The 15385-nt window shown below is 30.1% G+C and overlaps 1 long non-coding RNA gene across 1 annotated transcript; it reads right to left on the bottom strand.

The window, feature by feature from the left end:
- Positions 1–483: 483 nt before the first annotated feature.
- On the bottom strand, positions 484–10153 carry LOC132728148 (uncharacterized). The gene is made up of 2 exons (XR_009625444.1): positions 10072–10153; positions 484–5444 (listed from the first exon to the last, which is right to left on the bottom strand). It is a non-coding gene; the product is annotated as an uncharacterized LOC132728148 (long non-coding RNA).
- Between the last annotated feature and the right edge of the window lie 5232 nt (positions 10154–15385).

Below are 15385 nucleotides of genomic sequence, written 5' to 3'. Positions count from 1 at the left end.
GAACAGTAACAAGAATTTCTCAGTATCACAGATTATTTTTTCTACTATTTTAACTTAATGTAAAATGTTTCTTTAAAATTTTCTTTCATATCTGAAATATATTTAAGAATTGGATAAATTTATTTTGCTACTTTTTATTCACAGATCTTATTTTGATCAAAAGGACATTTTTTCAATAATTTGAATATATTTTAGCAGGGTTTTTTTAAAACCTAAACACCTTCAGATGATCAGCAAAATGAAACAAAATTGATATTAATTGATAATTTGAATAGAATTGTGCAGGTATTTCATACAACCTGCACTCCTCCAGATGATCTTCAAAGTTAAAATGAAATTAAGTACTAAGAGTAGTTAAAGAAATGTATAAGATATTAAAAATGTATAGGCCTTACGTAGTACATATACTTATAATAATATAACTGAATGGGCAGTTTAATAAACTAGTATTTATCCCTTTACTGAACCCCTAACATTGCCAGATAACCTATTGTATAAGATATTAAAAATTTAATAAGCTTTACATGGTACATAGAATTATAAAAATATAACTGAATGGGCAGTTTAATCCATTGACCCAACCCCTAACATTTCCAGAACAGAAATTGATTAACCTTTGCCACAAATACGGAGCAAGGTTTGCTTGAACATTTGGGGCAATGTCACCAGAATCTATAATGATGGCCCACAAATTTCTTTTTTTTTTGTCATCCCTAAAGCTCCAAAAATGGAAACTGGACAAGTTTTTTCTCTCTAAATTTAGCAATGTTAGGGGTAACTCCACATATTTTGATGCATTCAAGATAATTTAGATAGACTGAAGGTGTATAAGGCTAAATAAGAATACTTTATTAAAATTTCGTCAACAATGTTTCTACATGTATTTACAAAACTATAATTACTTGTTAAAAAACACAGCACAGGTCTTGAAGGTTTCTTCTTTGATTTTTAATTCAAGACCAAAAGATACATTTTATAATTATCAGCTATCAATTGGTGCATAAAACAACCTCACCTGCTGGATCTAAGAGATGCATAGACTCCAGTTAATCAAACTAATTTAGTTGCCTCATACGATCACTCGGGATAAACAGTGGCTGCAATTCCGAAGCCTCAACCCTTAAGGACAACCCCTCAGCCAATTTTGCTAAACTGCGTTGCTTTAATTAAGACAATCTACCTTCTTCAGGTAAAGTATTGGTTCCAGAATCATCAGGCCAACAATTTCAATATTGGTTAGTTGAATGATCAAACTATCATATTCTTAAGGCCATTGGTTGTCGGTGATTTGAAGACAACATTTCTGAAATGGGACCAATAGCATTTGCAAAGAAATAATTTAATAAATAACTTGATCTTGTTTCAAATAAAGGATGACTGCCTTGGTATTGGCTTCTCGTAGAATATTGGTTCAGAGAGAAATGCTGCTTAACCTGTATGCTGATAAATCTATCTTCAATCCAATATTCCGATACCAGCTAGGAAATATTTCACTAACACATATAGAATGAAATGTTGACTACAGCACAAAGAAAATTAATGATGAGTAAATTATACACCATCTTTATACTAGAACCCGCTAGTACAATTATTCAGTAAACTCACATAATTATTCAATGGCTCAAACTGTTTGTTTCGGGTTTCATTACCATCCAATTCTCCCAACATGTCAATCCAAGTACATGGACAATGAGATAAAATTCTGTCTATAATTACAAAGGGTAAGAATTACGAACCCTAACGAAGCAGTAAATATTGACAAATTTTGAACATTTCCGTTGTAAACTGGAAGCTAGCCATGCCTTCTTTCTACAGTTTACCTATTTTTATAACATTTGTGCCCAGAAGAGGCTGTTTTCCACTGTGACGTCATTACTGGGAATTCCAAAATGGCAGATCACAGACAAGATCATCTATTATTTTTGCTTGTAATATTTAAAGGCCAGCAACAGTCCTGGAGATTTTACAATCTAAAGAAATACTTGCTTTGAAAGTTTGCATGTCATCAAAGGTTATATACTTTCCTATCCCTAACAAGACTATAGTCTGTTAAATATTGACAGGTTTGTCAAATTTCAAGAGAAAAAAATGTATACTTTATTGTCAAATTTTGTTGTTGTTTTTTTTCTTAATTTATTGGCACTTAAATGTGTTACTTAAATCTAAAATAGCACACATTTATTTTTGTACTAAATCTGAAACAAACAGTTTGGCCAAGTCTTGACCGAGACATTCACATAAAAAGTTATAACAATTTGGACAACATCATAAAAACAATAAGTTCTAACATGAATTGACATTTTTTCACAATTATGATAAAAAGTTCAACACAAATTATAACATAGATATAATTAAGGTGCGGTTAGTCACATTTTATCAACATATTTAACATGCATTGTACAATGATTTGCAACCTCAGCGGTGAAAAGGCGAAATTTATCATATCATTTAAACATTCAAGCGCATTGTCCGGTATGTAATAGCGAAAGAGCATCGAAACAAGAGGCTAACTGATTTGTACGATCCAAATATAAATCACATTGATGTTCTTTCTCTTTTGTATCATAGGCAAAAATAAAAACCCGTTCCCTTTTGTCACAAAATAAAACCCAAGAAAAAAGGTAACCAATGAAAGAGCATCTGGATATGATATTTCTATCGCTATCCCTTTCTCTGTTGTAAACCCCAGAAAAATGAGCCAATCAATGGGCATGATCTGGAGTGCGGGTAACTAATACCTGCACTACAGTTACGTATTGTGCATACTATTTAACTCTGACAAAGGTACAAATACCACAATATCGTATTTAGTGTATTGCACCAACACTTTATAGTCTTGGCAAATTACTTTTAAAACGGTTCTCCATATGGATTGGTGAACAGAATGTATTAAATTTTGATTAAAAAATATACATGTAATAAATCTTAAGTCCAAAATTGAAGCCTTTGCAAACGAGACTAACTGATTATAAAAGTTTCCCTTTCTCTATCGAAAAAAGGAGATATTAATTTTAAGACTGTCATGGTTTTATGCAGTACAGAGCAAATTCTTCTAAGGGTACTATTCATATGATTAAAAAATCGCAAAAACTGCTGTCTATGACGATTTGGCGACAATCAAAGATTTTACTTTTAAGAGCAATGATGAAACCGCAATCACTGCGGATGATCACGTGACCAAAATCGTACAATGGGCTCTTAAAATGGCGGCCTAAACGCTCGGTAAAAGCAGTGAAATTGAGGTAAGCATACATTTAACGTTAATTTTATATGTAAAACAAGGCCGCACGGAACCCCTGTATAAAAACCACGTACTGTTCTGTTATTGGTTACTTTGTAGCTCTCTCTGTTTAGGCCTGAAAGTCAAAAAGTTGTTTGGGTGATGAGTACAATGGCCGAACAGTACTAAAATACGTTGTTTTCAGTAAAAGAAACTAATTTTGAGCAAAATTAGCAATGCCATCATTAGGACGCCATTTTATGAGCCCACTGTACGACTTTGGTCACGTGATCATCCGCAGTGCGCAATGTGTAAACCACTGTATCATTTATTGCTAGGTTAAACTAAATGTGTATGATTCATTGCGATCACAAGCACGTCATATTACATCCGATAACTTAATAATTTATTGAAATCTTATTAATTCAATTTGTAACAGTTCTTGCGAGCACAGAATGTTGATGCGTTTCACCAAATGAAAACGTTTTAGTAATTTTGTTATGACAAGTAATATTTGATACACACATTGTGATATTAAGTACTATATTTAAATAAACTACATGTAAATATAAAATATGCTGAGGCCCACAAAATGAGATATTTCAGTTGTACACGTGAATATGCTACTGTGTAATGTAAAACAACATGTATTAGGCGCCATTATAATGATTTCAAAATGACGATGTTGTATAATGATTCGTCACCTGACAATTTCGACCCAAGAAATGCGATGACTGATGATAATGATAATAATAAACTTTTCATGATACAAACACGTGCTCACTTTCTTACATAACATGTACAATATGTAATAAATTGACAATAACTAAACTGAAAAATATATATACATGTAATACGTACTATACCAAAATGAAAGAAATGAAGTGGTTAATATGTAGTATGGAAATATAATGGAAAAATATTATAATGAAACCCGCATTTATAACGCACAAAAATGTATCGAAATTTATGTGCAGAGATGCTCTTTAAAAAGTGCAGACGCGACATTTCTCGAATAAGACAAACACAATAAATTGCAGAAATTTCACTCTCATCAAACATTCATTATCTTTCGTACCAGTACTGTTTCGCTCCAAACAAATTTTTTGTTGTTGACCAATAATTACATTAAAAATACATTTATATCAAAATTGTTCAAAAATGTTACAGAAATTCACAGAAATTCAGAGCCTATGAAATAAAAAAAAAAACCAAAACAAACAGGATGGGAACAATATTCCGGTATCCCTTTTATAATCAAATAAGTACAAATTTTGCATTCTTTATATGTTCTAAATTAAATATAAATCATAACATTTGACTTTTGATTTGCTTTGTTGATTTCCATATTGGCTACATATATATATTTCTTTAAAAAAGATCGAGGCATTGCATTAAATTTTCGCTCTTGAAAAGAAATCGATATTGAAAAACAACAACAAAAACAAACAACAATAAACAACAATAAAAACCCGGTTAATTGATTAAACGGCCATTGGTAAATATAAAATTGCTTAATGACAAACATTCGTGCACATCTGATGTTCAACTATTTTCAGTACTTAAAATACAAAAATATATAAAAAATACAATTTGTAGCTGATACGCAAACTAAATATGTACTTTTAAATAATATGTTTACAAAGTGACAATTAATGTAATTTAATTTTCAAATGCAGTTTACAATTTAAGTACTAAATACATGTATAATCGTATTTGATAATACATCATCATTTTCAGTCGAAAATCTCTCATTTCCTGGCACACCTGCATCACAAGGATAAAACACTTAAAACCAAGTGAAAAAAATCTAAATGACAAAAAACAACTTCACTTTCAATCTCAAGTCAATACAAAAACCAAAACCATCGCCTTTCATATAAAAAAAAATACGCCAATCTTTGCTTTGTAAACAAAAATGAAAAATACACGTGACTAAATAAAGAAGCAGCCAATAAAATTTCCATTTTCATCATTACTGGATCCCGGCATCAATACCAGACTGGTTAATGTCTATTCTATCACATGTTACTAAAAAAAACAATGAAATTTCACGTTACATCATTGCAGGATCCCAGTATCAATATTGGGCTGGTTCCCGTCTATTCTATCATTATCTTATTGCTTTGACCGTTACTGATTCCGTTCTGATTCTGATCCATTTTAGTAATTTGATCCTTCTCAGTATTTTCTTTAGTTTTCTTCTTTTCGTCATCGTCCTTTCCTAGAATAAAAATATCAAATTTGCTGTATGCGTGATATTTCTTTTGTAGCAAATAGTCTGTACTTAAGTAGGCTACGTCGTCAAAATTGCTATCTTGAAAATCAGAAACAACGGTTTTATAACATTTTAGACATCACGGTTTCATACTATAATACAATGTATTTCATATTTGTTTATTGTTCACATTTCAAAAACAAATGTGTATATATTTTACAATAAGATTTAACACATTCTAAGATCATCGTTATTTAATATGTATTAGCTTCTCTTTTTTAACTAAAATTTTGCTTCAATATAGTCTTTGCCTTTTTTGTCAGACAGACATTTCGTCTATGTTATCATTTCGGTAAATTGTTATCGTTGAAACGTACGAACATTTGGATATCGCAATTTAAACACAACACAATAAATATACAAACGCCACATAATTTAGAATAGCATTCAAATTTATTTTTTGTGTATAAATTTCATACATACAAACTATACAAGGTGCAATATGAAAAAAAAAAGTTAGTGCATCTTTACTTTTTACTTCCTCAATAAAATTGTCTTAGTGTTTTTGCAACAATGTACAAGTATCATAATTCTTCATTTAATAATGTGTATATGCAAATAGAACACACGCTTTTAAAATAATTTGTATATGAAAATAGACCACACGCCTTTTTATATAGGTTGTAATGTAAGCTGGTATAAAGAAAGCTTACTTATAATATGTTTTAATAAGTTTTTTATTTTTAGCTAATTAAAACAAAAATATTTCCTTGTTTTAATTAAAAAAAAACGACGGTATTTTATTTTTATTTTAATCATGCAAAATGTATGAATTCAGAGATATGCATATTTAATGTAATCAATAATTCAATTAAAGCCAAATGCTGGCATTTTCTCGTTAAAATTATGCACAATCAATTAAACGCTTGTAAATTGCAGAGAAAATAAAGCGCCAACACGACGATGAATCATGTCTCGTTTGACAGTTTCGAGAATTCACGAGAACACCTAGAAGCCAATGAAAACAGAGATAACATCACGCACAATTACAAAATTATGGCACAAACAATATTGCAAAAGAGAATGAAACCAATCGTATCTTACTCCGTCTACCCTTGTCGGCGTTGAGAATAAGTTCACCTTCAAAAGCTGCAGGCCTATCTTTAACAATACGAAGACAAAATGTTCAAATATTTCAATAATTGGTATAATTTTATAGTTTAGAATAAACAATATGATAGTTGAATAATCAAGCTAGCTTTTTGTTGACCGCAGCAATGCTTATTTTGGATATACCCGGCTTGGCAGGTAGGTAACTATTCACTATACGCAATAGTGTAGCATTTGTGGTGGCAACAAACCACGTGGCATAATTAATAGCAATAAGCCTGTATATCAATCAAATGCATAGCATAAAGCTTATTTCAAACAAATTTTATTTGGATCCTATTTTGCGTTGAAATTATTGAATTCTTTATGTAAATAGTATTGGATTGTTTTTATGTAATTACTTTTTGAGAATGACAATTCAAATATCTAAAATATGGTCCAGACACGGGTATAGATTGCAATCTATCTCAGATGATATATCAAGTATTGAATATTCCTTGATATTGTATTAACATAGACAGCACATAATTATGTCAAACGGATTTGTCCATCATTCAATATGGTAACCTGTTATCATTCAACATTGTTAAAGACAATTTCTGGCTGAATAGCGAATAAGTGCAAGGCCATAAACAGACGGCATGGTTCTTGGTCTGCACTTTTCGCAATGGTATGTTCAGTTGCCGCAAGCAGGCTATGAGTAAATCCTAATTTGCGAAATTTAAAAGGCAAGAGGGACTTTGTAGTTCATGAGAAGTGAAGGAACATTTGTGCACTAGTTGTTCGAAGTATTCCTATACGGTGTGACAGTGCTCAACTTATTTTTTATCCATGCCTTGCGCCAAAGTGACTTAATTTTATCATATATTTTAAGTACATAATTGTTTTCCCCCTTTTTATTGTTGTAAATTAAAACAAACTCGTTGTATAGTAAGTTTGTTATAATTCATTGAAAATTAGTATGAAAATGTATTGTTTAAATTATGAATTTTGACCAATGTATTACATATGTATGTACGTACTATGTACAAGTCAAAATAAAATATTGTTCTGTTCTGTAAATAACTTGAATTGAATTGCATACAAAAGTTCTCAAAGTCTTCGAAAGAAACTTGATTGGTTTACTTACAACACATCAAAAAGCTATTAAAACGTTTAACCAGTCACAACTGCAAACAATTTCATGCACTGAATTGATAAAAAGAGTTTCACAAAAAAGGTCAAATCTTATTGTAAAAATGTATAAGAAAGTTTTTGCCCATGCACCACAAAGCAATTTTTTTTTGCATTACGTAAAAAAATGTCAAATTGAAAAGCGGAATTTCAATATTAAAACAATATAAACAACAAAGTCCAAACCACCACCAGCAATTTAACAATGGAATTCAATGTTTTGAAAAAAATGAAAAGAAAAAAAAAGTACAAACGCTCGTTTCAGGAACGCATATTTCTCTGCATTTCTTGCATTAATAAATGCATATATTTTTCCTGATGTTTGCGGTCACCTCTCTTTTCAACAATCACGTCAGATGCTTTATTGTCATGTACAAAAATCTTATTATAAAATAACACAAACTTATCATGATAAGCTCAAATCATGTAAATTTATAAAATATGTGGATATTTAATGACAAGAGGTTTCAATTGATAAAATATGTATGGATATTTAATGACAAGAGATGGGAGAGCGGACGATGTTATAAACGAAACGTTCAATCGACAAGGATAACGCAGAAACTGCTGGTGCTGCTAAGAAGCTACTAAGCGGACGCTGGCATAGGACCGCAGTAATTTGCCCTGGTGTGTAACTATACAGAAAATAGTGCGAATGTTTGAAGCTGAAAATTTATGAAATTTTGAGTAAAAGTGATTGGAAAAAGGCATAATTTACTAGAGAAGATGTAACATGACGGATAATTGTGAATGTTGAAAATGGTCATAAGCACAATGACCATTTTTTAAAAATTTTCCTTTTAATTTCAAGCATTTAAATTTAATAACCTAAATTTTTTGGGGAAAACTGCTCGTCAAACCCCGTGTATATTTAACATTTATTTTCTTTTTAATGGTCTAAAATTAATAAAATTTTTTTTTTTTCGGATTTATTTTAATTTTTCTTTAAAGGGCTTTCCATGATAAAATTTCCAATCCACGCACCCCCGTATGAGGTTCATTAACTGAACGGAAACATAATCTTTCAGCTTTTGAATAAACTTTAAAAGTTTTAAAAGACCAATAATTTTGCCTTGTTACATTCAAAAAAAAGAAAAATAAGAAACTAATTAATTTTACCCCGGGTAAAACCAAAAAGCAAATATTAGGGGGTTGTAAAAAAATAATTTTGCACAAAAAAAATTTATTTTTTACAAGTAAAACCTCTTTAAATTTTGAAAAAATTTTATTCATTTACTTGTTTTGGGAATTCTTTTTTGGGCAAAAAAAAAACAATCTTTTTGCTGTTTTTTTGGTCAAACTTAACTGGATTTTGGGGGAAAAATTAAGAACCCAAAATTTGACTAATTTTTTGGGTAAGAAACCTGGGGAGGAAATTTGGGAAAAAATATTTTAAACTCCAAAATTTTTAAATGGGAAAAAGAATAACAACAGAAAAAACTTAACAGAAATCCCAATAAACGGTCATTAGTCCCAAAACATCCAATTGTTCATTATTATCCTTTAAAAAAATTATTCAAATGTTAAAAAAAATTTTTTAGAAACTGTTTCTAAACAAAAATGATAAAGTTGACAAAGTGACACATGCCTCATGCATATTTTTTTTTTAAAAAAAATTTGCTGCCATGGGAAAACAGTTATTGTGTACGATTAATTTAAAGGGGTAAACCATCCATAAATTTTGATAAAAGTTTGGCGCAATGTTCCATATTTTTTTGCTGTTTAAAATTTTCCGCATGTGGCATATTAGCGGTTTTTAAACACCATGGTTAATATACATGTATGTGTAAAAAATAAAATTATCCCGAAATAAATAAAAACTACAGTATCTAACAACACACATTGGTTAAAACAGTTTCCCTTTTCAAAACACGGTTTAAAAAAAACTTTTTAAAAGATAATGTATTTTTTTGAAATTTGTTATTTAATATTAAAAACTTTTGATTATGACTAAAATAGTATTTCTTATGAGATTTCAATCAATGTCTGTAATTACCAAGTTTAAGCGCTGACATAAAAAATTATTTATTTTTGAACTTTTGTTTACACACTATTCGCTTTTTTTACACTTTTTAAAGGTACTGCCTGTACAACTTACAAGAGCGACGAACCACTATCTATTTTCCAACGATAGCCCGCAAAATTTAACAACCTAAATCATCCCCTTTTTTCCCCAGATTTCACCCCGGTTTTTAAATTACCCTAAAAAGTAAAACCTAAATTTTGTTATGGTTTTGAAAAATCTTTTGCAAGATTACTCTTTGGGTTTAATACGTTCATTTGTAGCCATTTTGTAATTGCTTAACAATGAAAAGATATTTATCTTTTAAAAGAAATATCAAATAAATACCAAAAGCAGTGTCATCGTTGATTCCAGTAATGTCCCAAACTTTACGCGCCATCATACGAACCGGTGAACAGACGGCCTTCAAACAATCTGTGAAATTAACATTTATAATATATTAATATTATATATTTATATTATTTTTATAATATAAGTGTACGTTATATAAAACAGAGTGATTAACGATACGGTTATTTTGAGGACATAAAAATTAGAATTTTTAGGAAAAAATTATCACTTTTTTTTGTTGTTGTTTCTTGGACAGTTTTTTTTCAAAATGCGTCACATCTATTTATTTGCTACCCTTCTTTAAAATACTTAAAATCTAAAAATAAAAGTCCATATGACGTTATTTTACTTAGTGGGACTATTTTTTTAATATTTTTTGTACCATTTGATTTAGGTCTCGGTCAATAATACTTGTTCATGTCATTTGCTAAATCCGCAATTCCAGAAAAATCATATTGCAAAAATACTAAAAAAAGTGTTTATGACCACAGAATCTGTAAAATCTTAAAAAATTAAAATACATGTAGTTCAATTTTCCTCATTACTTTAAACAGATTTTTTGGGCAGTTTTTTTAATTTGGGGAAAAGCGGTTATTTGGATTGGGAAAGGGCCTTATATCGTACCCTGGTAATGGGGGCGAACATGCCCTGGACCACTACATTCCATGTTGCCAAAACATGCCTTTTTTATTACAAATAGTTACTCCTCAGCCAATCAGAGAAATGCATTTCAAAGCTATTTATAGATTTTATAATAATACATGTATAAAAAATGCTGTAATTGTTACTGGTCTGTTAATTGCCTGCAAAACAGAAAAAAAACAACAGATTGGCGACCTTCAAATAACTTTTTTGCATGTTTCAAAGAGACAAAATATTGAACATACGAAATTACAAGTGTAATTTAAAAAAACTACCATCCTATTTTCAAAAGATCTACACAGGTGAGTCCGATCCACGCCTGTTTTCTTCGATATTAAACTTTACAGAGCATAAATATTATACTTATAAGAAATATATACATATACCTTTAATAAACGATTCATCTAAAATTAAAAAAAAAAGTCTTGGTGCTGTGACACGTTTTCTTTGAAACAATGCTAAAAACCTAAGGTAGGGGTGATATAAGTGGACAGGATTATTGTGGTTTAAAATAAAAACAAAACAAAAACTAACTAGTTTACCTGAAGGGAAGTTATAGCTACGTTATGTCCCGCAAAGGTCCGCCTGAGAGCTCCGGACTTGGAGTCAAAGCAGTAAGCTAAGGAATCGCCCGAGCCTGTATACACTAGGTTAAATAAATAAAAAACAGAAAACATAACGGGTGATAAAATAGGTCTAATGAACTATGACCATAGGTAGCTACTCGTTCGATCAAAAATGTAGTTATTTCTAGTAAAATAATAATAGATAATAATCCTGTAGCATAGATGAATAGGTCACTTCAATTTAGTACATTGAAGACTCTAAACGGTCTATCCGTTTTTCCCAAAATTTTTGGAAAAAACCAAAAGACGGGAATTCAATTAAATAAATATACGTATAAAAAGTCTCTTTAAGGTAAAAAAATTTTTGCCTGGAAATTGGGAAAAAAAGATTCGAAAATACTTTCAAATCTTATTTTTTGAAAACTAAATTTTTACTTTAATTAAAAATTCTAAAAATTTTTAAAGTGATTTTTTTATACGGAAAAGAAAAGCCCTTTTTTAATTATGTTCATTAATGAACTATTTTCAAAAGAATATTGTTTTTCGATTTTTTAATAAAATAAATTAAAAAAATCTTTGACAAAGAACAAAAAAATTTTTCAAAATTTTTTTTAATAAAGAAATTTTCTTGTATTTTAGTCTGAAAAAAAAAACCAAAGAAAATTTTTGAAGCATAATGAGAGTTTTAAAAAAAACTTAAAATAAAATTTTAACGTCTATTTCATGTATTTTTTACCGATTTTTTAAAAACTTTGAAAATTTGACTATGAGATTTTAACTGCTTATCATATAAGAATGTAAGTGTTGAATTTGAAATAATTTGTACATGTATTTTCAGTAATTAACAAAACAAAAACAAAGTGATATTAAGTTCTTCATTCAAAATTCTTTAACACTTAGATCTAAATACATGCTATACTAAATCAATCTAAATGCCAAAGAAAGAGCAAGTAGAAACAAAAAAGTTCAGCTATAAGATACTGCCATTAAGGACTCGAAAAATATATAATAAGTAGGTATTGCAAATTTTTCGGGGTTTATGGGCCTTTGGATTAAAATCAGATGAAGCTTTTGAGAAAACAAAACCCGTGTTACAATTTACTAATCAAACTGAAAGTATAAAGGGGTTAATATCTAAACTGCAAATTCACTCAATCTATTTTAAAAAACCGATGATCTGTCTATAGCTGAAAACAAAAGTTCATATACAGACCGTTTTTCCGACACTTTTTCCTAGTAGTAAAGTAAAGATAACAAAGTAGACAAATATTCAGATTTTTTTTTCAAAATTAAGGATAACCCAACGGACCCTTTAATAATCCAGTTATAAAACCTCTCTCGCCTTCTTTCGACAACTTACTAAAGTATAAGTAATACCTAATTTTAGTACATTTTCATCATGTGAGAAAGGGTTTTTCCCACTGAGACGTCATTATTTAGGGAATTACCAATATAGCGGCTCGCATACATGCTAAAGAAGGGGGGCCGTATCCTTAAAGTTAAGTTTTTTCAAAGTTCCAAAAACTACTCTGAAAATAAAAGACAAAATAGTTTTGTTTTGACTGAATATCACCTTTCAAAGTGCCGGAAAAGTCTTGGAAACTACTGAATCTAATGACTAAAGGTCAAGGTCATTTCTACAAGGTACAAGGTCATTTCTATTTAGGGTCAAGATCATTTCTACAATTCTGGCATGTCACGGGATAGGTAACTGAACTATAGTTAAAACTGTAAAGCGTTGATGGGCCATCTGCCCCTTTTGAACTCACGGACAAGAGAACCGGATTTTCCGGTTATACAGGGGCCAACCGCATCACCGCATCCGGTAAACCACTGAAAGTAGTTCCATTTAAAGATGAAAGGTCATTATTACAACAAATCAAATTCAGCTCATTTTAAACAAATTTTCCTCTCTCTTTTTGTGTGGCTAATCTTGAATTTCTTTAGTAGGCCGTGTGGAATCGCAATTAAAAACGCAATATCAATTTCGATACCATGTACAAGTTTACCATTGTTTAAAACTGACGATTTAATTCCCTGTAAATTTCAATATTTCACTGCTGTTAAAAATTAAAAGCCAATGCCTGTATATATCAAATAAGGCAAACACAAATCGAAATTAAAATTTTTCAATTTAAAAACAAACTGACTTATCGAAACCCGACGGTCGCACTTAAAATATTTTATGGCATTTATTATATAAAGGAATTATTTTTAAAAAAATCTATCATTTTGGGACGTATACGACAGAACAACCGATTTTTTAAAGAATTTTAAACCCTATCTGTCAAGGGTCCTGTTTCTTTAAAATCATGTTTTAATATTTGAAAACTTTTTTGCTTTCTTTATAGGTTATATTTCACATGCGAAAATTTGATAAAATATCTATAAAACTGCGTTTAAATGATCTAAAAAAGCGGATTTTTTTCACAAAAATACACTCACACAATATTTAAAAATGTTGTTATTTTTTATTTTTAATTTGGGGTCGGATGAAATGCTAAAACGAATTTTTCTTTTTTATGGATTTTTTGCACACCCCTTTTTAGATTTATCCCCCCTAAATGCGGATAATAGTTTTGAAGAATCAAACCGGACAGCGTCAAAATAGACTTGAAATAGTTTTAATATGATTAGCTTGAAAAAATCTCCCTCTTGGAGTGTAAAAGTAGGAATTTATTTTTCGGGGAATGCCCAAAAAGGATCGTCGCTTTTTTTACTTGTCAAATTTTCATCTATGGGGGGGCATCACACTTTATCTTTTTTACCTTTTTTAATCGCGATTATTTATACAGAAATAAAACTCGTAATATGTCTGAGAAGAGATAAAAACCCCTTTTCCCCAATGACTTGTACGTAAATATTTAATACAGTTTGGTATTTTGATAAAGGGAAAAAAAAATTTTAACGAGAAAAAATATGCACGGAAATGCACGTGGTGGCTGTTTTTCTTCACGAGTTATATTTCTATAGGGGTTTTTTCTGTGCTTGCTATAATAAAATTTTTTAAAAATTTTAACCCTTTGGACAGGCCAGTTACATTTTTGGGAATTTTAATACTTAGGTTGGGGATATAAGATTACATTCTAAAAGCAGTCAAAGATATAAAAAAAAATGGGCAGATTCCGCGGATGTCAGGGTGGGCCCTTTCCATAAAACTGATGGCGTTATACAAAATCATTGAACAGAATTGCTAATTTATTGGAAAAGCAAGAGCAAAAATCGTATCTTTTTTATGTAAAATTTGAACTATTCAATAAGGTTATTTCAACATGCTTATTCATGCATGATAAATATGGCAGATGTATTTTTATTCCGGACAAAATTTCCCCCTAGCAAGGTTTTGTCATAACAAGAAATTGTTTATTATTATAAAAAAAAACAACCATGATGACCTTGCTTTTTAAACAATGCATATGGGGGAAAAATTTAGGGGGTCAGATCACATCCGGAACATTCGATATAAAATGGCGTTTATTTAGGTAAAATTTTTTCCGCCTATCGACTACATAGCTGTTTTTTACATTATTGTCCTCAAACGAGAAAATACTCACATTAAAGTACTTCACCCTAAAATATACTGATGAATGTTTTACGGTGATTTTTTAGAAAAGTTTTTTTTTCTACAGAATATTTTAGGGAACCCACTAGCCTAACGTCCCGAGTAAAGAAAAATATTTTTTTTTTCTTTAATAACCCTGGATATGAAAAGAACACTTATAAAATATTCATCCGCCATTTACGAATGCAAAGACGTTTTTTTCTGTTTTTAAGCAAAGTTAATTAGAAATTGTAACGGGAGTTTATTTGTATTTTTTCAAACTGTCAAGATAAACAAAAAGCGAACGCGGAGATGTTTTTCCCCATAGAACTGCGGTTTTATCATTTCCCAAAACAGCCCCTTTGGGTTTTTTAAAAGCGTATTTTCAATAGAATTTCCCCGCTTGTCTAGTAATAAACACTGTATTAACATTGATTGTCGCCATTTTAAAATATATTTTCGCGAAACTTGATTTGTAGGGGAAATTTTAAAATAGAGGTGAAACAAGTTTTTGTGAAGAAATACTCCTTGCTTTATAAATACGATTAAATCGGTAATTATT

Source organism: Ruditapes philippinarum, unplaced genomic scaffold, assembly GCF_026571515.1.
Source record: "Ruditapes philippinarum isolate M1 unplaced genomic scaffold, ASM2657151v2 ctg3019_1_1_1_1, whole genome shotgun sequence".
NCBI lineage: Eukaryota > Metazoa > Mollusca > Bivalvia > Venerida > Veneridae > Ruditapes > Ruditapes philippinarum.
The sequence above is the reverse complement of the archived record's forward strand: the minus strand, read 5'-3'. Positions and strand labels throughout refer to the sequence as shown.